General features: G+C 37.2%; 1 protein-coding gene across 6 annotated transcripts in view; it reads left to right on the forward strand.

The window, feature by feature from the left end:
* CHRM2 (cholinergic receptor muscarinic 2) overlaps positions 1 to 27479 on the forward strand; it is a 151397-nt gene that overhangs the window by 76964 nt on the left and 46954 nt on the right. The window contains exons 1-2 of one of the 6 annotated variants that reach the window (XM_063606390.1): positions 12610 to 13345; positions 15187 to 15253. The exons of the other annotated variants lie outside the window; for them this stretch is intronic. The gene's annotated coding sequence lies outside the window, so the exon portion shown is untranslated. Of the gene's footprint in view, positions 1 to 12609; positions 13346 to 15186; positions 15254 to 27479 lie in introns of those variants that run through there. 6 annotated transcript variants of the gene reach the window in all.

The raw sequence follows: 27479 nt of genomic DNA on the forward strand, positions 1-27479 counted from the left end.
TTTACTCAGCTGATTATTTCTTTTGTTGTGCAGAAGCTTTTTAGTTTAATTAAGTCCAATCTATATATCTTTGTTTTTGTTGCATTTGCTTTTGGGTTCTTGGTCATGAAGTCTTTGCCTAAGCCAATGTCTGGAAGGGCTTTTCCAATGTTATCTTCTATAATTTTTATGATTTCAGATCTTAGATTTAAGTCTTTGATCCATCGTGAGTTGCTTTTAGTATAAGGTGAGAGATGAGGATCCAGTTTCATTTTTCCACATGTGGCTTGCCAGTTATCCCAGCACCATTTATTGAATAGGGCGTCCTTTCCCCACGTTGTTTGTGTTTGCTTTCTTGAAGATCAGTTGACTGTAAGTATTTGGCTTTATTTCTGGGTTCTCTATTCTGTTCCATTGGCCTGTTTTTATACTAGTTCCATGCTGTTTTGGTAACTATAGCCTTGTAGTATAATTTGAAGTTGGGTAATGTAATGTGTACAGATTTGTTCTTTTTGCTAACTCTTGCTTTGGCTATGCGGGCTCTTCTTTGGTTCAGTCATATATAGCATGAAAAATCTTCCTGGAGGCATTCTCACCTCAATTTTTAAGATATGTTTCTTCATTTGTACTAATATTAACATATTACATTTCAGCAATCATTTACTGGGCACTTACTGTGTGCTGGATAAACACTAAGCAATTCCTATCTTATTTAATCTCAGTTAATCTGCACCACTCGATAAGGCAGACACTTTTATTCTTTGTTAGTGGAGAAGCAAATTCTATATAATATTTTTATGTTATGTAGATTGAAAAATAGCAGTATGTTGAAATGGAAAGAGAACCAGACTAGGGACTGCCAGGCAGAGATTCTTGTGCCGGCTTTGCTCCTAGCTAAATTCACATCATGAAAATCATTCAATTCTTAGATTCAATTGCTGCAGCTGTCAAAAGGGAATAACAATCTATCTCAGGATTATCCTATAAATTAAGTTATATAATGTATGTAAAAATGTTCTGAAAATTAAAAGTATTGTATTACCCTAATGTATTTGAATATATTATCAGAAATTCTAACTTCAAGGTGTTTGATGTTGGAAACAGTATCAAAATAGGTTATATAAGCTGATAAAATTATATTAAATTATTTGTGTATTAATTTGCAAAGCATTTATTTAATGCCTGCCAATTAGGCACTCTGCCGAGTAGTAGGAGATACAATGATACATAAAACATGACAGGGCTTTTCCCTCAACATTTTTACAATCTAAAAAGACTTCACTGGTGCTACTGCTATATTTCAGAAAAGTATAATTTTATTTCCAGCATATGTTCATTTGTATCTCAATAAACCGTACTCCTTTTCATAGATTTCTTGTGACTGAAAGTCCAGCGGGAAAAACTCATATTTTTGTTTTTGTGGGGGTTTATTTGTTCTATTTTTAATACACTCCCAATACAGAATGTATACTTTAGCTTAATACCTGTATTTTCTGCGCTTCTTTCTATTTAAACTTCCTACAAGTAGAATAATGCTACTCATTTGTAAATACATTTGTAAATCACTTGAATCTACAGAGGCATCATAATTTAAAAATATTCACATAACCATCTGTCTCCAAATTAAAGGCAGGGAGGTATGGAAATACTTATGATGGAAGAATTTTTCTCCAAGAAGGAAGAAAAGCATCTCAAAGGCCACTTTCTGACTCTGTGGGGCCCTTCTGGGTCACTGTCAGCTTCTAGGTCTTCAGTTACAGACCTGGGGAATGGCAATCAGAAGAATTATTGCCGTTACTTTCCCAGGTAGATGGTATGCCCAGGGGAGCAAAAGGTTTAGTTAGTGGATTCATTCTATTGAAATATTCGTCCAGATAAAATCCTCCATTTTATGTTAGCCAAATAGTTTTCACTTCTCGTCTTCAGTGATAACATCAACCAAAGCTTCACCATCTCAGCAGATTAAGGAAAGATTTGGAAGGTCCTATGTCCAAGGCCAGCAAATAGTTTGGAACACTGTGAAAGCTGTCGTGGTTTTTTTGTTTGTTTTTCTTTTTTTCATTTTATTTTACATGGGAAAGTAGCAGAGAAAGGAAAAACATTAAAAGACAGATATTTGATCTAGAAAAAAATATGTATGCTTTTTTTCCTTAAGTTTTCTCATTTTCTTAATATCTAGGGATGGGAAATATTAGAAATAATGTTACAAATAAAATGTTAAATTGAAGGAAAACAATACAGTAATTGATAATTGAGGTATTTAGGTTTTTCTACTTTGATGACAAAGGTTAATGTAGACATGTAGTAAAGTAATTATTATGGATTTTTATCAATCTAACTATCAGCACAATCTTTCCTTGGAAAGCTTATTAGAGCTCTTTCAACATTGCTGGTTTGGCCATCTGCCCAGGAGGCCTCTTTATGTTGTAGACCTAATAACCTGCTAGGAATTCTTCCTGTCTTGGATTTCTGCTAAGAAACCTGCTTCTTTAGAGAAAATGATTACTCCTAATATTATTATTATTAATGTTTATAATTTACAGATCAAAAAATAGAGATTAAAGACCTTGAGAAGGCTAGTGTTGATGGGACCTGGTAGTGATATTCAGTGCAGGTAAGAGAGGCTGGCTTCCACAGAGTCAGGAGAAAATCTTGGGTACAACTGGAGATAAGTCAATAGTTGGCAAGGATGGGTAACTAGGCCTTTCGGTCTTAATAGCCTCAATTCCTAATAATATAGGTGACAAGAGACAACTGCAAGAATTGGAGAAATTTGAGAATGGCAGTGAAGGTTTGAAATGGCTATTGAGGGAATTTGGAGGGAGAGATGACTTCTGGTGGGGCTGGGATCTTCTCTTCATTGTGGTTCCAGTCCTCATGGCTGGGGGATTGTATGCAGCAGTAGGCAACAGTTAACTGTGCTGCTGGAGTATCTACAATGGTTCTGTTCACAGGACAGATTCTATGCAACAGCAAAGAGCCAGTGGCCCACATCCACCAATGCATAAAGTAATGGACTATGGAGTAACTATCATCTAGATAGACATGAAAATGAGAAAATGCAGTTAAGAGAAACATTATTAACTGGAAGATAGAGGGCCTATTATGGGGTCTTTCTACGGTGGTTGAGATGTTGGAAGAAAGAAAGGTGGTGAGCTGGAAAACTAAATTGAAGTCATAAAGTAGAATATTAAAGTTTAAGATTTCAAGGATAGAATAATTCTGATTTATAGTAAGTAGGCCAAACTTGTGCCAATGGGAGTGGATCACTGAAAATGAGTGGAAGTGAGGGCAAAGTTGAAGAGGTCACAAAAATCTTAGTTTAGGACATTTCATGGGTTAACTGTGAGGACATTTAAGTCAACCAAGCACTTAGTGGAATCAGAAGTGTGGAAGAGTATCATGAGTCCAGAGCCAAAATGTTGTGAAAGTGACTGGGTGACCACGGATTTGGCTATGTGGCAGAGGAGGTAGGATTAAATAGGCATGAATGTCAGGTTTGTTTCTATTTGGTTAAGAGGAAATAGCTTGAACAATAAAAAAGAAATGAGTCCTTTCTTCCACCACAGCTCCTCTGGTGAACGGAGAGTGAGGCAGTAAGCAGTCTCCTGTTGATCATCTGAGAGGGAAGCATCCTTGGGAATGGGAAGTAGCATCAAGTCAGTTCAGGGTGGATCCACAGACATTTCAGAACAAGAAGGGAAGGTAGTGCAGCTATGGAAGGCAATCAAGGTGGAATGAAGGGGGCGTGATAGAAGGACATCAAGAACAAACAGCAAGATGTTATTACCTATCTAGAACAGCAAACCAAATATGTATCTGTGCTAGTCACACAAAGACACTAGGCGGTGTCCTTGGATAGATGGCCTTTTTTTTCTTAGTGGCTCATTGCAAAGAGGCCTGTAATACAGAAGGAAAAGGAATCAGAAACTAATATTTAATACACTACAGATAAATTATTTAATCTTCATTAATAACTCCAAAATTTAGAGATAAGTAGCTTCATTTTTTAAAAGATGAAGACACAGAAACTCAGAGAGGCGAAATATTTCTTCCATAATTATTAATGACAGCAAGTGCTTAATATAAAACTCCAGCTGGGCACTATGATTCACACCTGTAATCCCAGTACTTTGGGAAGCTGAGGTGGGAGGATCACTTGAGGCCAGGAGTTCAAGACCAGATTGGGCAACATAACAAGACCCTGTCTCTGCAAAACTAAAAAAAAAAAAAAAAAAAAAAAAATCAGCCAGGCATGGTGGTGTGCACTTGTAGTCCTAGCTACTTTGGAGGCTGAGGTGGGAGGATTGCTGGAGCCTAGGAGTTCAAGGATGAAATAAGTTATGATTGTGCCACTGCATTCCAGCCTGGGTGATAGAACAAGATCCTGTATTGAAAAGAATTCCCATCTGGCTCTGGAGGTATACTTGCTCTATATGAGTCAAATAATTTATATTTCTTTATCTTGAAAAAGTAGCAATAACATCAACTTTTTAAAACAGTATTTGATTTTTTTTTTTTTTGAGACAGAGTCTCGCTGTGTTGCCCAGGCTGGAGTGCAGTGGCGTGATCTCGGCTCACTGCAAGCTCCACCTTACTTATTTATTAGATTCAAACATAACGGTTTTTCTATAGCATAAGCCTGTGCTCTAAGGAATTAGTAGGTACAAAATTATAACTATTCACCTTCATGAGATAAGACCAAACTGTTTTCCACAGGGGAAAATTTCTCCAGCAATGTAGACAGGATCACATTTATTCACATTCTTTCCATCATCTGGTATTATAATATTTTGTTGTTATTGCCTCTCTAGTGGGAGTAAAATGGTACCTCATGGTGGTCTTCACTTGCATTTTTCTGACTAATAATCTGATTACTAATTAAACTAAACATCTCTTTTTTATTGGTCATAAGTATTTTCTCTCCTGTTCGTGGGGATTTTTGCTCATTTTTCTATTGGGGTGATTGTTCTTTTTATTAAGATCATCTCATTAAATGTAGAGTTTGCATCAAGAAGATGAAGTGCCCTCGTTCCTCATCAGGACAAGTGTGGGTTCTGGGAGGCAAAAGGTCCCTGTAGGACAATAGAGATACAAATCATAATGGGGGTGGATCCCCCTCCAGGATGCTCCTGTCCCTGCGGGATGGGGGTGGGAGTGGGGATCAGGGTAGTTGAGGCAATGACAGGCTTCCATGGAACCTCCCATGATACCTGTCTTCAGTTCAGAGGAGTGGGGGTTATTTGCCAGGAAATGGATGGTGCCTGAGGCTTTCCCACATCTGTGAAGGAATTTAGCATTCTGTGGAAAGTCCCCAATCTCAAAACCATCCACTGTAGGAATTGAAATTGCAATAAAAATTCCAGTGAACAATGTAAATGAATAAATAAAGTTGGATTTCAGTCCTCAAGCTAAAAACAACAAAAAAAGAAAAAGAAAATAAAAACAGATGAAGAAGTTGCAAAAAGTAGCGTAGTAAATTGGTAGAAGATTCTGAACCAGGACTGAACAAGTCCAGTGCTTTTACAGAATAGCATGAACCCCCAACCTGTTGTTGTTGTTGTTGTTGTTGTTGTTGTTGTTGTTTCAAGAGAGATAATCTTGCTCTGTATCTCAGGTTACAATATTGTGGCAAAAACATGGCTCACTGCAGCCTGGGCTCAAGTGATCCTCCTGCCTCAGCCTCTGGAGTATCTAGAACTACAGGCACATGCCACCATGTCCGGCTAATTTTTTTTATTTTTTTGCATATTGCCTAAGTTGTCCAGGCTGATCTTATACTCCTGGCCTCAAGTGATCCTCCTGCCTCAGTCTCCAAAAGCACTGGGAATACATAGGTGAGCCAGGCCGACATGGCCTCCATTCCCTGAGACTCATTCTCAAACAGAGGAGGCCCCCTGGGTGAAGCTATTTGCATAAGACCATGTGGAATATCCAGCTCGAATGGTTCTTGTTACTTCAGCTTCATTCTTTTAATAGAAATGAGGCAAAAGGTGCCAGGCACATGGATGACAAAGAAACCCTGTCAATTTTGAAGATACATAGAATTTGTTGTAAAGCAACCACCAGCACAACACCTCCCGGTCTGGAGAAAGGTGGGGGTGAATGTAGATTTGATGTGAAACCTTGTGTAAGATATATAATAGGCACTAGAGAAATGACACTTGGCGAAGAAAATAATAAAATATGACTTGCTAGAGAGCCTGGCTTTGCTGACCAGCTGTAGGTTCTATAATTGCAGCTTACGTCCCTTTTGTTTCACAGTATTTATAACGCACTTGGCAGATCTGCATTCTTCCCTCTCTGATTGCAAATAAGAAAAGAGGGAGTGAGGGGTTGGCATATGGGAAGAGGATGAAAAGGGATGATCTGCTGTCCTTTCCTAATGATATCCGGAAAGAATAACTTGGGATCTGGGATAGAAGAAACTTACACCAATACAGTATTTCAGTGAATTTATTCATTCTTTCATTGGCTCCTTCCCACCCTCCACATTCGTCATTGTAAGCACTGGATCACTTTCCTTGTATGGTATGGTGAATTGACTAGTGAGAAGAGACCTATTTTTCTACTGAAATGGCAACCTTTAATCTACATGCATTCTTTGCCTTTCCTCCTGCTATAGGTTTTCCAGGTCCTGGCACCCATATTTTCTTCCTGCTCTTTTCTCTCTCTTCTTTCTTCAGTTGTTTTCAGATTGAGGAGAAAATAGTATCTTTGGGGCATCTCTTATCCACAGCAGGTTTAGATTACTTCCCTGTTATATGTACAGGATTTGTTGCCCTAGACCCTCAAATGCTAAACTGAAATTCCAGATCTTTAGGGTGGGAGCAGAACACAACTTATTGGTCCCACTTGGACAAGGGCAGAAGTAGATTCGAGGGCTTGTGCATATGAGGAGAGAGAAAAGAGCTTTGAAGATATCCACAATAACTTTCCAACATTTGGAACAGGACAAATAATTATGTGTTTCTAATATGATGACATAAAATATATTTATAACTATGACATGTTCTCTCACTACAGAGTGCAAAACATTCTGTTAAAAGCAGTATTTTAATTTCCCTCTCATTTCCTCATTTTTCTCCTTTCTTCTTCTATTATTCTTCTAATTGCTTTATTGATTTATAACTTATTTAAAGCATATCGAAGATCTTATTATCCAGCCCTGTCAATTCACAAATGAGAAATTGAGAACCAGTGGCATTGTTCAAATTGTTTATGTACTTCAGTCGTGAAGTTCTGGTCATCTGACTTCTACACTGCTGTTCTCTACCCATGATGACTGAGTTTCTACTTTAGGAAACTGCCTCTCAGACATCTTTTTAAAACTTTTTTTAAGTTCAGGGGTACATGTGCAGGTTTTTTGCATAGATAAACTTGTGTCACGGGGGTTCATTGTAGATTATTTCATCACCCAGGTATTAAGCCTAATACCCATTAGTTGTTTTTCCTGATCCTCTTCTTCCTCTGACCCAGAACCCTCCAATAGGCCCCTGTATATGTTGCTCCCTCTATGTGTTCATATGTTCCTATCACTTAGCTCCCACTTATGAGTAAGAACATAAGGTATTTGGTTTTCTGTTTCTGTGTTAGTTTGCTAAGGATAATGGCCTCTAGTTTCATGTTGGATTCATGTTCGTGCAAAGGACATGATCTCGTTCTTTTTTATGGCTGCATAGTATTCCATGGTTTATATATACTGCATTTTCTTTATTCAGTCTATCATTATGGGCATTTAGGTTGATTCCTTGTCTTTACTATGGTGAATAATGCTGTAATGAGCATAAATGTGCATGTGTCTTTATGATAGAACTATTTGTATTCCTTTGGGTATATACCCAGTAATGGTATTCTTGGGTTGAATCGTATTTCTGTCTTTAGGTCTTTAAGGAATCGCCACACTGTCAGACATCTTTTGATAGACTTGTAGACTGGCTCTGTTTTTTGTTCCACTTTGTATTGTTTCACATCAGTAAAATTAATATACAGTCTGACTGTTTAGAGACTGAGCATCTAAGTGCCCCACTACCCCTATGTTACTTGTCAATATTAATAACTGTAAATTTCTGGTAGTGACAAATGGACCCTTCAGAGACCTCAGTAGAGTCCTGATCCTCTATAAATTACCAAAACGCTATTAAGTGTATAGATGGATTTTTCTGGTCTATGTTTTCTATGATTTTCCAAAATCACAAATATCTTAAGTTATATGAGTGCTTTAATTTATTTTGTCTATCCTTAGAAACCCATAGTTAGTAAAATTTCACATCCATGGGACATTAAGTTATGCCACATGCCAAATTACTCATTCAACAAACACTCACTGAATGCCTGTTACGTGCATTCTACTGACAGGCAGTGAAAATGAAAAAGATGGATATGACTTTTTCCTCAGAGAGCTCATAGACAGTGGCTGAAACAGACATGCAAACCAAAAATTTCTTATGCAGAGCAGGCATCCTATGCCTTAAAATTTAATGAAAAAAAAACAAATATATTTCAGACAGACAAAGCAAAACAGGAGAAGGCAATGCAGCATCAGAAAGGCAGTATCTGTTGGCTCCTAGTTGTACCCCACTTGTCCTCAGAGAAGGTCCATCAACACTAACCATGGAGGCAAGAAGACTAATCCAAGCAGCACAGCACTGCCTCTGACTGGCACATGCATTGGGACATTTTCCTATCCATCCTCTTACCATGGTGAGAGGAGATCTTGGGCCAGAGCTGGACTGGTGGACTATGAATCTAGGTAGAGGAATGGCCTGTTTATTATGAGAAGAGCCTCCAGGGCTCAGATGCTTATATCAGTCCAGAACTTTGTGTTCTTCCTTTGAGGTAAGAGTGAGCTGACACCTTGATAAGCTACCAAAAGGGAAGAGGAAATGATCCAAGGCCATCTAGATTCTTCTCTCCTCATTCTTTATATACATACATATGCATTATATACATATGCATATACCTATACCTATACATTTATATATGTGTGTATTTTTCCCCTCCATAATGCCATTATTTTAAAAAGTTGGTGGTCTGTTGTCTGAGCAAATAAACTAGGTACACACATGTGTTTAGCTTTGTGTGAAATCTCAAACTTTCACCATTCTCTCCACATGTTATCTTCATCTCATTTTTAGGATCAAAAGAAAGTAAGTTATTTCATGATTCTGTCGATTTCTTCCTCCATATTACCTGTCTTTCTCTAAGATCTTACTAAATTGTAGATTATCTTCTAAACTTAATAACACAGTTTATTTTATTTCTGTTGACAAACCTTGCATGTCTCCTCTTCATATTCAATGGATTCTCTACCTGAACTCCCTTTCTGTTTATTTCTCCCTCATAAACAGTGAGTTCATGGAACTATAAACAATGTAGAAAGATCAAAATACAGAAAAAATATGAAAGACTTTTGAAAAGGTAGGGGCACTGGATGTATTTTATTCTCCACTCTTTCACTGTGATTGGAGCCCAGGAAGCTGAATGATCTTGACTACATCCATGGATTCTTCCATCCTAGTAGCTGCCAGTTGGGTTCAACCAATGGGAAGCATCAGAAGATGATCAAGAGACAAGAGGAGAGTTGGATTAAGATATTCATAACCTCACTACCCCTTCTGGGAGATCACTATAGATTGTTGCCTCCCTCTGCTAAAGACCACAGCTCTTGGCAGACATTCCTCAACACAGACCTATATTCCTAGTTCCAGGAATCCTCTCCTCTTCCCACTTTGGGCCTAATGGTATTAATACCCCTACTAGTACTATACCCTAAGTGCTGCACTTTCCTGTCTTGGTTTTTTAAGGACATTCTCGCAGAGTTGTGTTGTAGATGGTAGGATAAATGAGCCATAAAAGAGTTTTAAAAGTTCGTGTTTTCTTTCACATTGGGCAACTCCTTTTGAGTAAAATATTCACCTCTCCTCCTTCTTTCTCATGATTCTGAAATGCATCCTGACTGCTTCCTTTACTAGCCAAAGTATTTTATAATCCATTCATATTAGTGCATTAAATAACTCAATTCTTATGAAGTATGCTGCTGATCTGAATAATAATGTTATGAGTGAAAATGGCACCTTTAGTACTATTACTTTGGGGCTTCAACTGAGTATTTGTTTACTTCCTTGGAATACTCTTGTCCTCGGGTTTTCACATTCTACCTGGCTCCTAATTATTTCCCAATGGTAAAGTGTCAATTCTAATAATAGAGTAAGATGGGATACATTCAACCTTATGCACTGTCACCTATTATTCGTCAAATTCCAGCCATGAGTTGGATGAGCTCTGTATCCATGGCCAAGACAGAACATAGTCCAGCTTGGCCATTCATTTCAAAAGGAATGTCCTGGCCTTTGTCTCTCTGTGCTTAAGGAGGCACCCTTTGCCCTTCCAAGCAGTTGGAGTATACTAGAACGTATGGTCATTGGTCTAGGCAGTTGGTTTTGCAGAATTTTGGAATAACTATCTTCACACATTTAAGTCTGGAGCATTCTCTATGCCCTTTAGTACTAATTTTTGAAAAATATTATCATAAAATGAAGTTGATAAAAAGTAATAAAGGTCTGTTCTCTTGATGCCTGAATTTCAACTTGGCATCTTAAGCATACATTATTTATGCAAAGTGTTATAAATCACCATATGCTCATTAACTACTTCTTGTCTGCACATATAATGAGTGTTTTTTGTTTCTTTTTAATATATTTTATTCTACTTGAATAAATGGTAGTAATGTTTCAACTTATATTTACTGAGTAACTTCCCTCATCCTTATACTACTCCCAGAGTTAGAAGTAACTCAGAAGGAAAAATATTAGATTCCAGTTCACTCTGATGTATATTTTTAATGGGGGAAAAGAGAGATACTATAATTGTATCATATTACAACATAGAGAATAAAATTTAAAAATAATTTTGAACAAGACAAACAAGGTAATCTCACAGAAGGATGGAGTTATTTCAGGACTTTGGAATGGCATGGAATATAAAATATGGACTTTATGAGAGAGCAAGAAAGAATTGTTAGTCAGCGGTCTCTTTGTTTTGATTCCTCCTTGGTTTTTATACATTCTTTTTAATGTACTATTTATTTTCTGTTTGAACTGTTTTCTAGATGAGCCTTAATATAAATGTACTGTTTAAGGGGAAATGTCAACTCTTAGTCATCTAGAAAAAATGCTTCACTCTGACCTAAGATTAATGGGTATAGATAGCAACAGGAAGCCTGGATTGAAAATAGACCTGGTTTTTGAATCCTCCATTACTGAACATCAATATGTAAAACAGATACAAATGGGGCATCAGTTGCAAAAGAAGACAGGAAGCCTCTACCCACATTTCCACTCTTCCTCTACCCAGAGGATTTGAAAATTACTGGTATACTTTTTTATTGTTAGAGCATTCAAATGTTATCCTTCATTATTAAATAAATAAATGGTGACTGCTGACACATTAGCCTCAACTCAAATCCCTTTGTCTGTAGCTGTATAGTCAGTTGCCAAGAAGATATTTTAATGTCAACTAAAGCAACAAATCAATGCAGACAGGGAACAGGGAGGGGGAATGGGATCATATGAAGGTTTTTTTTTTCCTCTCTCTCTTATTATTACACCCACTTACCAGAGGAAGTGTAAAGCAATAGGGTGAGGACCTCTCTTCCCGCTGACTCCTTAGCAAACAAGCTTGAAGGCTACATGTGACATAATGTGAGGTTAGCCCTGGGACTCACTGTTCAAGAAAGCTGGCGGGACTCCCCCTACTCCAAGGCCCCTCAGAGATGCCTAATGGAAGAAGTAGGTGTTTTGGCCTGGATTGACAATCCTCTTGGATGACTGACTCTACAGACCAAGTGGCAAAACCCCACTTCACTTTGTGCTGGAAAGGCAGCACAGTAAGTCAGGAACTAACCTGCGGCAGGAGGCCAAGGATTTGGATGGCAATTTCTGTGCTTTGTTCAGTACATCTTTTGGGGGCAGCCCACTCCTATCAACATAACAGGTGTCACAGTGTATATGTGTGTGTGTGTGTGTGTGTGCACATGCACGCATGTATGTGTGTGTTTTCTAGAATAGCTCCATTAATGAAGAAACTAGGAACCAACTAAGGAACTGTTAACTATTGGCAAAATATTCAGTGCATTCTGATTTTCAAGTTGTTGACTTATTGGTTTGAAGCTTGTGCAAATAAACTGGAAATGTTAAACAAGCTGACAAACACATAAACCCACAAAAGATAATGACAGTCTATTTATTTGCTGTGCAATGACATCCATAAGATTATAAAAATACCAGCTTATTCTTTTTGACTATTACTCAGTGACACTCGAGAGACGAGTTGGGATCTCTGACAGAGTATTTATGGGATGACATGTATCTGAAAAAGCCACAAGGTACATACCAGCACTGTGTGTCTCTATATTGTATAAACATATCTATTGTGTATTCACCCCTCAGTTTAAAAGCTGTCATTTTTCCTGAACATGTTAAATGTTCTGTAGAGTTCTCTAAACAAATTTTAAATATTATGACATCTCAGTAACTATTGCATAGAAAATCTTCATATCCAGAATAAAAGATAAAACTTTTTATTGAAGCCACATCTATGATTAGTCAAAACGTTTTGTCAATTCAAAAGTTTTTAAATCAATTCACTAAGAATATCAAACTGAAATTTGACACTTTATAAATTAAGCTAGAAGTTTAAAAACTAAATATTTACCATTTGATCATCTGATTTTGAAAAATAACAATGACTCATAGTGGCTGCTTGATATTATGGAATCTATTCCATTTGGAAACATAGTTTGAAAATGATTACACTGGTGCCATTTTTCAAATTTTTAATTTTCTAATGAGAATTTGGCGAATTATTACCAGCACATTTTTATGCTAATGGAAATGAGCCAGTTGAGAGGGAAGAGAATAGCTGGTGGAATAGATAAGAAGGCAACATCTTATAGTTGGTAAGAGAAGAAGGAATCCAGTGAACAAGAAGAGACATTGTCTTTAGCTTAGACACAATGACTTCATCCATGTTAGCAGCAGCAAGGGCAGAGTGGTTGGGCTCTGGTACTTGCAGCTCTTTGAATACCACGATGGGAGCCTGTGGGCATTTTATTTTATTCACTTCTATTTTCTATTGTACTTCTTACATCTATTGTAATTCTTACATCTATTGTAAAATGAAGAAGCAGTGTCATCTTTTTTTTTTTTTTTTTTTTTTCTGAGACAGCATTTTATTCTGTTGCCCAGGCTGGAGTGCAGTGGGGAAATTACAGCTCACTGCCACCTCTACCTCCCGGGGCTAAAGCCATCCTCTCACCTCAGACCCCTGAGAAACTGGGAATACAGGAGTGTGCTACCATGCCCAGGTAATTTTTGTATTTTCTATAGAGATGGAGTTTCACCATGTTGCCCAGGCTAGTCTCAAATTCCTGAGCTAAAGCCATCCACCTGCCTCAGCCTCCCACAGTGCTGGGATTACAGGTGTGAGCCACCATGTCTCGCCAGCATCATCTGTTGAGAGTAAGAATGGGTAAGGAAGTGCTGGAGATTAAATGAGACTTCAAATTACATAAAATAGTTTTTAAATGGCAGTAGGAAGTAAATGGGTCACCAGCTCTGTCCACAATACAAGGGATTACCTCTTCAGTTGACAGTAATATTACTATTCCAAGTTTGAAAAATTTGAGCATATGCCCCTCAGTATGGTCTCTCTGAGGCCCACCAGTTTGTCTCTTCCTTAGCTTTTAGAGATGTCTGAAAAGATGGCTGAGAGGCTATTTTTATGTTTCTGCCCTGGAGACTCTGAACCTCTTCTGGGATAGGCACCAATATCATGTGAACAATGGTGACCCAAGTCATCTTCACCTTTCTCTTATCTCCTTCCTCTCCTTAGCTTCTATCCTCTAATAGTGCTCTCTAGATACATCCTTCAATTAAAAATAGTTTGAGAATTTACCCACCAATAAATCTATATACTTACAAATGAATGTATATCTTCTGCTATAGTAATTTTTACATTAAAATGTAACTCAGAGTATGAATTTTAAAGGAGGTTATGCCCTTCTGACCAAGACAAGCAAAGTGATTTGAGTGGAGGACTAACAAGAAATGCGTTTATTGAGATAGGAGTGCCTGAGACATGTGGATACCCACATCTGGTTCTGGTATTGTAGATCCATTAGGCCCATGCTAGGCTCCATAAGAGTGTAAATGTAGAGGTTGGTAAAAGAATTATCAGTAGAGTTTAAAAGTAGCCACAGAATGTGGAGGATGTGCTTGAATGTGAAGACAGAAACCAAACTCTACATTTTTCCATTATGGTGATTTCTGAAGTGGGTGACAGAAGACCAAAGCATATGTTAAGAAGGAAGTGAAGGGGGAGGCCGCGGTGGCTCACGCCTGTAATCCCAATACTTTGGGAGGCCAAGGCGGCAGATCACCTGAGGTCGGGAGTTCGAGACCAGCCTGACCAACATGGAGAAGCACGATCTCTACTAAAAATACAAAATTAGCTGGGCCTGGTGATGCATGCCTGTAATCTCAGCTACTCGGGAGGCTAAGGCAGGAGAATCACTTGAACCTGGGAGGCAGAGTTTGCAGTGAGCTGAGATCGCACCATTGCACTCCAGCCTAGGCAGCAAGAGCAAAACTCCGTCCAAAAAACAAAAACAAAAAGAAGGAAAAGTGAAGGGTAGGGGGCTACTCTATCCCTGATTCTAAATAGTACAGCCTCATACAGTGCAAGTACTATCCCTGTGGTTCCTGGGGCTCTGGGTGAGGGAGAACGGAGAGCGAGGGAGGGAGTAGCTGTGTGGCTGTCCTAGAACTGGGCACCAAGCAAGCTGCGCCCCAACCTAAGAGGGGGCTAAAAGAATTAACTCTTTACCAGTGGTCAATGGCAGGCAAATGTATTTCTCTGTACCTGGGTCTTAGGAGATAGGAAATTCTGGAATGAAGCTGCATGCTGCCCTAGAAAACCATCCACATCATCTATACAAAGACCTCCATATTAACAGAGGCTGCTAGCAGCCGATGGAATGGGCTTGGACCTAGTACTACCTTCACATAGTATAGATGTGAAAAACTGCAAGGGGATGTTTGGCTTCTCTCTTTCTTCTCCCTATTTCTAACACCAGAGGAGCTAGACACTGGGGAAGGAGAGAAACAAATGTGGCTAAGCCAGAACATCCTATTCACTCATTCCCAGGTTCTCCAGTCAACAGACAAGGAAGGAGTCAAATAGATCACGATACCTCCCAACTCAGAAACCAGAGGTAAACTGGAGTAGACTAAGTTAACTGTAAGTTGTAGAGTAACTGCTAAAGTGAACAACTTAACTATAAGTTGTAGAGTAACTGCTAACATGAGATTTGACAAAACATGCTTGAAGGCAATGGTTAATAAAATATTCACACTTTTTTTCTATTCTATAGCTCATTGTGTTGAGACTCAATAAATCAATCTCATAAGTACAGACATAAACTCTTTGACTTGCAATGGTTCAACTTAATGATTTTTATTATTATTTTGTGATGGATATGAAAGCCGTATGCATTTGGCAGGGCACAGTAGCTCACACCTGTAATCCTAGCACTTTGGGAGACTGAGGTGGGCAGACCACTTGAGGTCAGGAGTTTGAAACCAGCCTGGCCAACAGGGTGAAACCCCGTCTCTACTAAAAATACAAAAAAATTAGCCGGGCGTGGTGGCAGGTGCCTGTAACCAGCTACTTGGAGGCTGAGGCAGGAGAACTGCATGAACCCAGAAGGTGGAGATTGCAGCGAGCCAAGATGGCGCCACTGCACTCCGGCCTGGACGACAGAGCTAGACTTCATTAAAAAAAAAAAAAAAATTAATAAAAAAAACCATACGCATTCAGTAGAAACCATATTTCAAGGACCCATACAACCATTCTGTTTTTTACTATCAGTACAGTATTCAGTAAACTACATGAGGTATTCAGCACTTTCTTATCAAATATTTCTTGTTTTAGGTGATTTTGCCACCGGAAGCTAGTAATGTAAGTGTTCTGGGCAAGTTTAAGGTAGGCTAGGCTAAGCTCTGATGTTCGGTATGTTGACTAAATGCATTTTTGACTTACAATAGGTTTATCAGGAAGTAACATAATCATAAGTTGAGGAGCCTCTGTACTATATTGTAAAATGTTATACTGAGATACTTTTTAAATGAGGCATACTCAACCAATTTTCTCCCACTAAAAATATGTTTAATTATTTTTAGTGAAAGCAAAAAGTTTCTGTTCAATTAATAAATACAAAATTTCTAATTTTTTTTCATTCTTTAAACTGTAGACTTTGGGGTACATTTCAATCTGAAAATTAGGACAATTGTCGGTGTAGATATTTATTTATATATGAGTTATACAGGTTTACTGGTAGGTAAATTCTCAAACATTTTTTAAACTGGAAGATGTATCTATATAAACTTTATTAGAGAAAAGAGGTAGGAAAGGGGGTCCAAAAAAGGAAGGTGAGAGAAAGGGAGAAGGAAAGGAAAGAGAAGGAAGAAAACAAGAACTCAGAGGAGAAGAGCTGGTCATGGATATGTGGAGAAGAAAGTAGAGGAGAAGGAGATGTGGGGAGGACAGGGGCGTGGCTCCTAGGGAAGACAGGATGGCTTGGATTGCTTAGTTCACATGACAATCAGTGCAGGTTCCAGAAGGAGTTCAGTGTTTTGAGGGCACAAACATAAAAATAGCTTCTCAGCAACCTTTTCTAGAATCTGTAAAGGGAAAAGGAACGACTGGAGGGCCTCAGACAGACTATACTGTGGGGGATATGACCACATTTTCATAACTCTGCAGTAATGACTGTCAACTGAATAGGTAACTGGTAATTCTGTTTTTTTTTAGACAGAGTCTTTCTCTTTTGTCTAAACGAGTGCAGTGGTGCAATCTTGGCTCACTGCGACCTCTATCTCTGAGGTTCAAGTGATTCTCATGCCTCAGCCTCCCAAGTAGCTGGGATTACAGGCATGCGTCACCATGCTGGGCTAATTTTTTGTATTTTTAGTAGAGACAGGGTTTCGCCGTGTTGGCCAGGCTAGTCTCGAACTCCTAGCCTCAAGTGATCAGCCTGTCTCAGCCTCCCAATGTGCTGGGATTACAGGTGTAAGCCACCACGCCCGGCCACAACTGGTGGCTTCGGAGGCCAGAAAGGATAGTAGAGGGTGAGTGGTAGTGGTGGCAGGGGAGAATTAAGTAGACTCTAAGTAAGAACAGGTAGTCATGCCCTGTTTTCTGAGGGCATTTGTTAAGCTTTCCATATTGAAATATGAAACTGTCCACTTAATTGAAAGTTAGTGGGGAAATGTAATTTTTTGAAGGAGTAAGTTTCATTTACTTGGCATCAGTTTAAAAAACAAAAACCCAGTACAAACTTGCAAGATAAGTTTCACCTGCCAGAGAATGACATTGTATTAGGAATAAGCAACAGCGTCCTTGTTAAAAGAGCCAGAAAAGGTCTAATATGCAAAGTACCCTCTGTACTACTGAAAAACCGCCTCATTGTGACTCAGAGTTCACTCACAGAAAAATAATTAAGGCCCTGAAAGTCAACAAGTATTTATTAACAGCTTAAAATATGTTCTACACTGTAGTAGGAATTATGGTGGATACAGTCTTGCTTTCAAAGAACTTACCCACTTGTAGGAAAATTAATAATTGAAATTGCAATAAAGGTTTGATACAGTTAGGGTTAAGTACTTACATTAGTTTTTACAAAAAAAGAATACAAATCAAATTTAATGAACTGGATGTGTGATGTTACATGGAAGAGTGAGAGGAGAACTGAGAGAAGAAAAAAAGAGAGAGAAAATTACTTTTGAAACAAAACATTGTCCCAGAGTTCAAGAGAAACAAAACAAAAAGGAAACAGAAGGTAAGACAGCAGGAAGCAGACACTAGAAAAGAAAAAGAAATAAAAGATAAGACCAGGGTGCCTGAATGCTTGTCCATTCCTTTTCTGTTTTCCGTTAATTAATACATTTGTTTTAAAAGCGTTTATCTCGTAAGCACGAGACACGGTGCTGAGCAGTGGAGAAACAGAGTTAAAGAAGACATGATCTCTGCCCTTGAGGAACTTACAATTCAAGAAAATCAGAGCAGTAAAGCACTGATTGCACTGCAGTGGGTCAAGGATGCTTTGCCAGAAAAGATGTTCATAGGAGTTCAGGAAGAATGTAATTTACTGACAAGACTTAAGGGCTCTAGGGTTTCAGATGATTTGTTTTCAAGGATGAAAACTGAAGGAAGAATATGCTGAAATTAATGTTGGAAATTAATTATTCTCTATTCAAGGCGCACGTCCCCACAATTTAGTCCAGTACATTTCAGTTCATCTGCTCCCCTCTAGAGATATGGGTTAGCCAACCAGGGGTCTCAGTCCTGGGTTCACATTAGAATCACTTTTAAAAAAATGACGCCCAGGTCCCACTGTGGAGCATTTAAATCAAAATCACTTATGTGAAACCTGGGCAATTGCATTAATTAAAAAAAAAATTTCTCTAGACAATTCTAATGTGCTTCCAGTGTTGAGATCCACTGAATACTGCTGCAGCAAAGGTTTCTCAAAGGTTTCCAGGTTGGTTACAGATGTTATAACAGAGACACCCTTGTCTTTTGGTGGCACTGATGTCCTCTCTTTATACTTCTCATTTGCATACTGCACTGTTCGGCTGGGTTCTTGTGGTATTTAGTCACTGATGAAATCAATTGTATTTATTTGCAGAACATTCCTGTTTTGAAAGTTTGTCTATTTGCTGCCGGTCCATACAAATTCACCAAAAAGGTTCCAGCCAAATAATTCTTTCCCAGGTGTATCTAGTGAAAGAAAAGTAAATTCTGACAGTAGAAAATTTTCATTAGAATATAATTTTCCAAAAAAATTGTTATTAGTTATTTGCCCTGAGAAACGGTTAAATATATCTATATGTCTTTAAATGAAAATTAATAACTTTTATATACAACACATCCATATATTATTGCTATTTAGGGGATCACTATTTCAGCTTGTTCTCATGCAGATAACTTTTACCCTCCTGCAGATTTTGTAGGCAATAAAAAATACAGCTGAAATTTTAAACTTCTATGACCTCTGGAAGCCTTTTGAGTGCTGCCTGGAACTTTTGTCTTTGGTCCTCAGTTGGCCTTGGCAGTATAAGGGCTGGGAGAAAAACATTTCTCAATTGCCTGCCTGCAAAATATCAGAAAATATTACGAGACCAGTCAGCGTTGCCAAATTCTTTCTTCTTTCTTTGTCTAGTCTCCCAAAGGAAATATTGGATTCCTTCCTCCTTTTTCCTTTGCACATAGGAAAACTGAAGCTGCAAAGTTTAAGACAGAATTTCCCTGCCTATGTAGTCTGCCTATGTAGTCTGTTCATCAGAGTATTCAGTCCATGAAAGTCTGTAACAGAGGAAGCAAAGTACCCACTCTCTCTTCTCTCTGTGACATCTGTTCAGTTTTCTTACTTATTCTTTGTGACCAGTCCAACAACTACATCTAATAAAATAATTGCTAGCAGTTTATTTTAAGTGTCCAAAACTAACAACTCTCTGGTTGCCTTAAAAGTTATTAAGCTTCCTTCCCTTCCTTTCTGAACCTTTTTAGTATAATTTGAACAAAGGACCTTCTAGGTATTATAAAGTCTTACAAATATTGGAAATTTTGTTGAGAACTCATCACTGACATAAAGGCATGGACATTATACTTCATTTAAATAAAACAGGTATAAATAGTGAAATTTCTATGTCAAGAATTATATAAAAGTCTAGATATCTATGAATTAATGCAGACATGTATATTGTGGTGAGCTTTAAAATTATGATAAAATAATAGAGATTATGGTGTTTATGGTAACTTTTACAGCCTTCTTGTCAAAATGCTCTCTTAATTCAGGTATACAAGCTGATGCAGAAACAACATATATTAATGGTGAGGGGATTAAAACATCTGCATATTGGTTAGGAGTCCATTTTTTTTTCCTAAATAGAGACAATCTAAAATCTGAAAGAAATGTCTTGTTTTACTGTGACTTCCATACTTCAGTAGTTGAGGAAGTAATGAATGGAATTGCTATTATGGATTTATTTCTCATGGACAAGAGCAAATTAATTGGTGAAATTAAAGCCAAAAGAAATTGTCAGAGAGAATGAGCAGCCTGTTTTATTTTGCATATTAATTATTACATTTTGCCAAAGGAATTTTGAAACAGAAAAGGCACACATAAAATTTCAGGTCCAGATACTCTAAAAGAGAAAATAACTCAAAATAAATGGAATGGTCTAGAAATAAATGACACTGTAATTAAAAACAATCTTGACGAAGAAGAAAAAGAAGCTCCTACAGACACAAAAATTAATTTGAAAACAGCTTCATCTGAGTTGATATCACAATGTAGTCCTCTAAAATCAGCCTCCCAGTGGTTGGCTGCAAAAGCCATTATTATGATGCATTCATGTAGTAAAGAGATACACATAAAAATCAAGATGGGAAGAACACAGGCAAAAATAATACAAAAGAATGGAATGTTGGAATAATTAGAATAGTATTTGGAAGGGAATACACCTAAATGAGCCATGATGTGTTGACAAAAAAAAAAAGAAAGCCAAGAGTGTGGCAGAAATAACCTTAAGCCTTTATTTGAAGAAAGAGCACAAGGAAAACCTAGAGCTCTTCCCTTTAGAATATGCTATAATATTAACCAAGTACCAGAGGGAGACAGAACTCTGATAATATTGTTTTTCTTCTACATTTTTCTATGAAGAATACTGCAAACTAGAAAAGGCAGAGTAATAATTGATGCCTAAAAAGGGAAAGTTAGCATAAAAGAGTCTTGGTGATTTCAATCACTGGCTCCTAAATGTTTGTCTTCTGCAAATTTTTTTTTTTTAATTAGTGAGTTTACTTTACAAAACCATTTTCAATTTAAAAGAATGCGTTTTATTCTGATATTGTTTTATTCATTTGTTTGTATAGGTTTCACATATTCTTTGTCTTATTTGCTTCATTTTTAATAAAATTGTCGTGATGGCAGATGTAAATTAATTGTAATATCTTTATATGGTGAACTTAAAAGTCAACGATGTTATGTTAGTTCCCATTTTTAAGTTTTATTGATTCATAAAATCCAAATCCTGAGGGTCACTAAGGTTTTCTTTTTCAATTTTTAAGATTCCTTTGAATAAGGAGTAGGTGAACATGATACTAAATAGAAAAGGTACATAAAGTCACACAGTATTTTGCCTGTCCTTGTCTCCTAGCCTCTTGTCCTCTCCGTTTCTCTACAGAAAGGCAACCATTGTAAATCATTTTGTACAATATTCTATACAAATTCTGAAATTTACTTAAAAATATCTGTGTTTTTAATACAAATGGTAATACACAGTGAGTCTATAAGTATAACTTGCCTTTTTTTTTTTTTTACATAGTACTATATATATCCCAGGACATGGGGACCATTATTTTAACTTTCTTTTTAGTTGAAATTAAATCTAGATATTAAAATAATGTATTGATGTGTCTATGGAATCAGTGTCAAAAATTCTTGAGAAATTCTGTAGGATAAAAATGGTGTCATAATACAGGAAAGGTGAAAATGTTGACACTATATTTACAAGGCAGGAAAAGAATGCTTTAAAACTTAAATACTGGTGAGCTTGGTATAATTCCAAGCAAACTGTTTACACTGATCGTTTAGGGACATATTGAAAAACAGGAATGTGATGATCTAGGAACAATAATGATTCACAAGAAAAAAAATCAATGCAAACCTCATCAAGCTCTCCAAACTAATATAATAGAAGACTGTCATGGATCTTGTACATTTTGATTGCAACTAGCCATCTGATAATGTGTTTCAGGATTCCTGCATGGACAGCACTGTGGAAGGCAGGGAGGATAAAGGGCAGCTCAAACCTGATTGAGCAATTTTATCCAGAGAAGATTAATTAGTTACTTCTTAGAGGAACTTCAAAAGCTGCCCTATCCAGTTAGAGTGCTGCAAGGGCTTATCAATTAGCATTTTATCAATATATTGATGATAAAGTGGGCGTGATTTTCAAATGTGTGAATAATCTACATAGGGGAGAGAAAATGAATGTTACTGTATTTGAGTCAAAATTCCAAAAGATCTTAATATTATGGAAAAATAAACAAATTAAAACAAAATTTAACCTTAAAGAAGTTCAAAATATTGACTAACCAAGTAGAGGAAAGTAGATCTGACTTAATAATTCTCATAAAGAAAAGTTGAGTATTTTGTTAAGTTGATTGCAAATACACTCTTCTTAACACACATTAGGCCCTTCCAACTTGAGGACTGTAATTTTATTTGGATCTAGAAATGTTTTCATTTTTTTCTTTTATTATTTCCTTCCTTATATTATTTCTGTTCTCTCTTTCTGTAATTACTATTAGACTTTTTGCTCTAGCCCTCTACCTTTCTGTGACTTTGCACCTTTTCATTCCTGTGTCCATGGTATGAGTTCTCAGCTCCACTGAAACTACAATTAGGGTCTGAGTAATCTGTGACATTCTTTATCTTATAATATGATTCCATATATTTCTATCTTTTTAGAATTTCTGTAAAATTCTGGAAGTACTGTTAGGTTTCTAGTTCTGGTGTTGATTTTTTTTTTTACTCATTCACACTTCATACACAAAACCACACAATTAGGTCAAATGATGGGAATTTGAGAATAAGAAAGTGGACATTGTGTTCACTGCTTTATCTTTTAACACTTAAATTTTAATTGAAAAACAATGATTGTATGTATTTATGGCATATACAATGTGTTGTTCTGATGTACGTATACATGGTGAAATGCTTAGCGTATTCACCACCTCACATACATATTTTTTCTGCAACAGATCTGCAAAACTATTCCTCCTAACTGGAAATTTGTACCCTTGACCAACATCTCTCTGTTCCCCATCCCACTGCCACAGCCTCTCAAATGACTGATAAGTATATGAAAAAATGCTCGACATTCTTAATCAGCAGGGAAATGCAAATTAAAACCCCAATAAGATATCACCTGATACTTGCTAGAATGCCTGTTATAAAATAAAAAAGATAACAACTACTGCTGAGGGTGTAGAACAAAGGGAACCCTTGTATGCTGTTGGCGGGAGTGTAAATAAGTACAGTCACTCAAGAAAACAGTATGGAGGTTCCTCAAAAAACTAAAAATGCAATTACCATATGATCCAGCAATCCCACTTCTGGGTGTATATCCAAAGGAACTAATATCAGTATGTTGAAGAGATATCTGCACTCCAATGTTCATTTTAGTATTATTCACAACAGCCAAGACATGGTAACAACCCAAAGGTCTATTGGCAGATGAATGGATAAATAAAATGTGATATATATTGTATATACCATATGTATATATTTCATTATATATATTGTATTATCATAAATATATATATATATACAGACAATAAATCACTATCTAGCCTTAAAAAACAAATACATTTTGTCATGTGCTGCAATATGGATGAAACTGGAGGACATTATGCGGAGTGAAATAAACCAGGCACAAAAACACAAACACTGCACTATCTTGTCCCAATATCCATGAACATAAATCAGTTAACACCAAATGTGTGATGTGATCATATGAGCATTAAAAGAAAGAGTATGCTCAGGGAAAGAGCAGTAATAGTTTCACTCATCAGAGCCTGTGTGAATACTGTATTCAGTTCTATGCATAATAATATAGAAACTAAATCACATGAAGAATCCTTTAAGGAAGTAGAGAAATTTTGCTTGGAAAGAAGCAAGGATAGTCATCTTCAATTACTTGAGGGGCATTATGTAGAAGTTAAACATATCTTAAATAGCTGCAGGACACACACCTAGGATTAATGTTTTTAAAAAGACAACATGGTGAAATTCATATTGGAAAAAAAATAACTTGTTAATAATTAGACTTACACAAAGTTAGAATGATAATGGTACCAAGAAATTTCCAACCCCAAGTTTTCGTTTCTTTGGGTTCCATATATTCTATCTGGCATTAGATTAAAGTTTGCTCTTTTTAAAATTTGGATTCACCTGATTCCCGGTTATCTTCCTGATTTGACCCACTACTTTGCCTTGATCTCTGATTTTTATGTCTCCAAATTCTTGACTGCTTATTCAAATTTCACCTGTATCTTGCTTACCTCTAGATCCTGAAAGCATCCCAGGATTTTCCACATAATTCCCAAACTTCACCTCCAAATCTCCTTCCAAGTTCTGTGTTGTTTTGGCTGGGCCTTGCACACATTCTTGTCTTCTGATCAATGCTTGGTTCCAACAAGTGTTTCATTATCACACTCCCTTATTCTAAGGGCCTTCTAACTGGGTTCTGCCACCTTTCCAACGTCCTTCTGTTTTAGGCCTCCTCATTTTTCATAGGTTAACATATACCTTCTCGGCATATTAGTCTGCCAAAAATGCTGCTTTCATTATTGCTTATCATTTTAACATTATTGTTTCAAAACCAATATTTCCCACTGGCTATGGGATGAAGTGCAGATTAGTCAGCTGGGACTGCCATAACAAAATACTATAGACTTGGTGGTTTCAATAACATATATTTACTTTCTCACAGTCCGGTAGCTGGGAAGTCCAATATCATGGTTTAGGCCAATTCAGTTGCTGGTGAGGGCTCGTCCTGGCTTGTAGAAGGCTGGCTTCTCACTGTATACTTGCATGGAAGAGTTCTTTAGTGTCTCTCCTTATAAGGGCACTAATCCCATCATGAAGCTTCCCTCTCATGATCTCATCTAACCCTAATTACATTCCAAATGCCCCATCTCAGATATCATCTCTTAGGTGTTAGGGCTTCAACATAAAAATTTGGGAGGTGGATGTAAACATTCAGTCCATAAGAAAATGTGCCTGTATGATGGTCTAGTTCCACCTGTATTTCTAGCTTTATATCTTGGTCTTTATCTCTTTATCTCTTTTTGTCTCTGTCTCTTTATCTTTTATCTCCCTTACCTAATCCTTCTTCTTCAACAAAATCTGTTTATTCACACTTTATTTATGATAGTCTTTTTGCCTTCATGACTTCCTTCCAAGATATACCCGTCCAATTTATTCAAATACTACCCATCTTTAGCTTATTACATTTCTTCTATTATTCTTTGAAACTGTTGTAATCCCATATTTTACTTGAGTTCTCACAGAAGTGCATGAAGTGGTGGTGACTGTGTTAATTCTTTTACAACCACATTGTAATTTTTCTGAATGTAGGGACCATGTCTTGGACTTCTTTATACTGAGCACGTAGGTCTATAAAAGATAATTGCTTGCTTGAATCACCTTCAGTTCATTCAGGCAACAACATTTAATGAGCAATTACTTTGTGCTAGCAGGTTAAATATAACACTTCTGAAAAAAAAAGTTTTTCAAAATTATTTACTCTTCCTAAAACTTACATGTCAATACCTTAGAGAAAAAAGGCCATTTCTCTTTTCACCTCTCTTTTTGTAACTTTACACAGTTAAACTCTGTCTCACTCACTTGGCTCACTAGTGACTCAGAGATTTTGCTTGGGTCCCAAATCTAAGATCACCATTTTTCCTTCAGTTCCATTGAGAAACCGTGAGATGGGGTGAATCAATGTCCTTTTTAACTTTTCCAAATTTCAAAACATCTGAAGAAAATACTTGACACAATTGAACAAAATAAATTAATTACTCCTCTTCTCCATCCTCTTAGTCCATTGTCTGGCAATAATAAACACTGAATAAATAGTTTGAACATTGAATGAAATATTCTCAAGCCAATTGCTGAAATCTGGCAGCACAGAAACTTGGAAACATTAGAATTAGAACCAGAATTCAGATCTCAGAGATCATCTAGATCAATTTGTTCATTTTCTAGATGATGGAATGAAAGCATATAGAAGCTAAAATAGTTGTCCTCAAGTAACACAGAAAGCAGTCAGCCTGGACTAGAACTCAGCTTCACTGTACCCCATTTCTGCAGTCTTTTAACTCCATCCTACAATTTAGACCACACTAGTTCCGTAAGTTTAAAGACTTGCTGGCCTGCAATCCCAGCACTTTGGGAGGCTTAGGCAGGGGGATCACCTGAGGTCAGGAGTTTGAGACCAGCCTGACCAACACGGTGAAACCCTGTCTCTAATAAAAATACAAAAAATTAGCCAGGTGTGGTGGTGGGTGCCTGTAATCGAAGCTACTTGGGAGACTGAGGTGGGAGAATGGCTTGAACCCAGGAGGCGGAGGTTTCAGTGAGCCGAGATCACGCCACTGCACTCCAGCCTGGGTGACAGAGTAAGACTCTGTTTCACAAAAAAAAAAAAAAAAAGACTTGCTGGAGGAGTTTAGTGAAAATGTAACAGAAAAATATAGTTATAAAAACAGGCAGGGAGAAAAATATATTAAGGAAAAGATGATAGATTTACTTAAAAAATAATAAAAGCACATGGTGATTCTGATCTTTCTTTCAAGAGTTTGGTAAAAATCTGCATGAGAACTAAAAGACAAATTTAAAAGCATCTTGTGTTCCTTCCAGGTTACAGAATCTTTTGATACTTATTCTTTCACCTTCACTACTCTCATCTGTATTTTTGGTGCTAATCTCTAAAGGGAGTAGGCAGCAGTAAATTCTCTGAGCTCTCTGTGGTTGAACTGAAATAACTATTTGAAAACTACTGCTTTGTTTACTTGATTCCATAAAGGGCAAAATGGTTTCACTGTCTGACTGTCTTGTTACTGATTGATCTGATATTTGGACATTACGTATACTGAGCCTTGGAGGAATAGAAAAGCAGCTGTTTTGGGCAATGTCAGTATGCCTTTTTTTTTTCGTGGATTTTCTCCTAAAGTTCAGTAAAGGCCATCTTTCAGAATAACATAAATCTACCAATAGACAAAAACTAAAGGATTTATTTTCTTTATGTGAGAGTAAAATCCTTATTTATTTCTTAAAAGTCTCTTTGACCCTTCTACCTTGAGGGAAATTTCTGGTATCTCTGTTCATTTTAAGGCTGTTTCATCTGTCCTTCCTTGTATCTCTGTCTTGTTTTGTCCAACCTAGAGGATAGCAGCATATATTACTTTATATATCTTGTTTCCAGAATCAATAGGCTGTCATACTTCCATTATTTATTCTCTCCTTCTGTCAGTGACACAATAGTCTGCTGCTTGCCAAGAACTCTACTTTTCAGGCCAGTAATTCCATTCCCTCTAGCATTTTCTCAGATTTAATTTCTAATGAAAGAAAAAAAAATATGGTTGATAGTTCTGTCAAATGAGAACTCAGGTTTGAATGAATTAGGGTGGATTTTGGAATATGCTTGTGACCAATGTCTGTATTGTTGATGAAGGTGGTAGTGGTGGTCATGGCAGTGGTAAGTAATGATGGTGACGGTGTTAGGGATGGTGGCAGGTAATGACGGTGACGGTGTTAGGGATGGTGGCAGGTGATGACGGTGACGGTGTTAGGGATGGTGGCA

Source organism: Pan paniscus, chromosome 6 (assembly GCF_029289425.2).
Source record: "Pan paniscus chromosome 6, NHGRI_mPanPan1-v2.0_pri, whole genome shotgun sequence".
Lineage (NCBI taxonomy): Eukaryota > Metazoa > Chordata > Mammalia > Primates > Hominidae > Pan > Pan paniscus.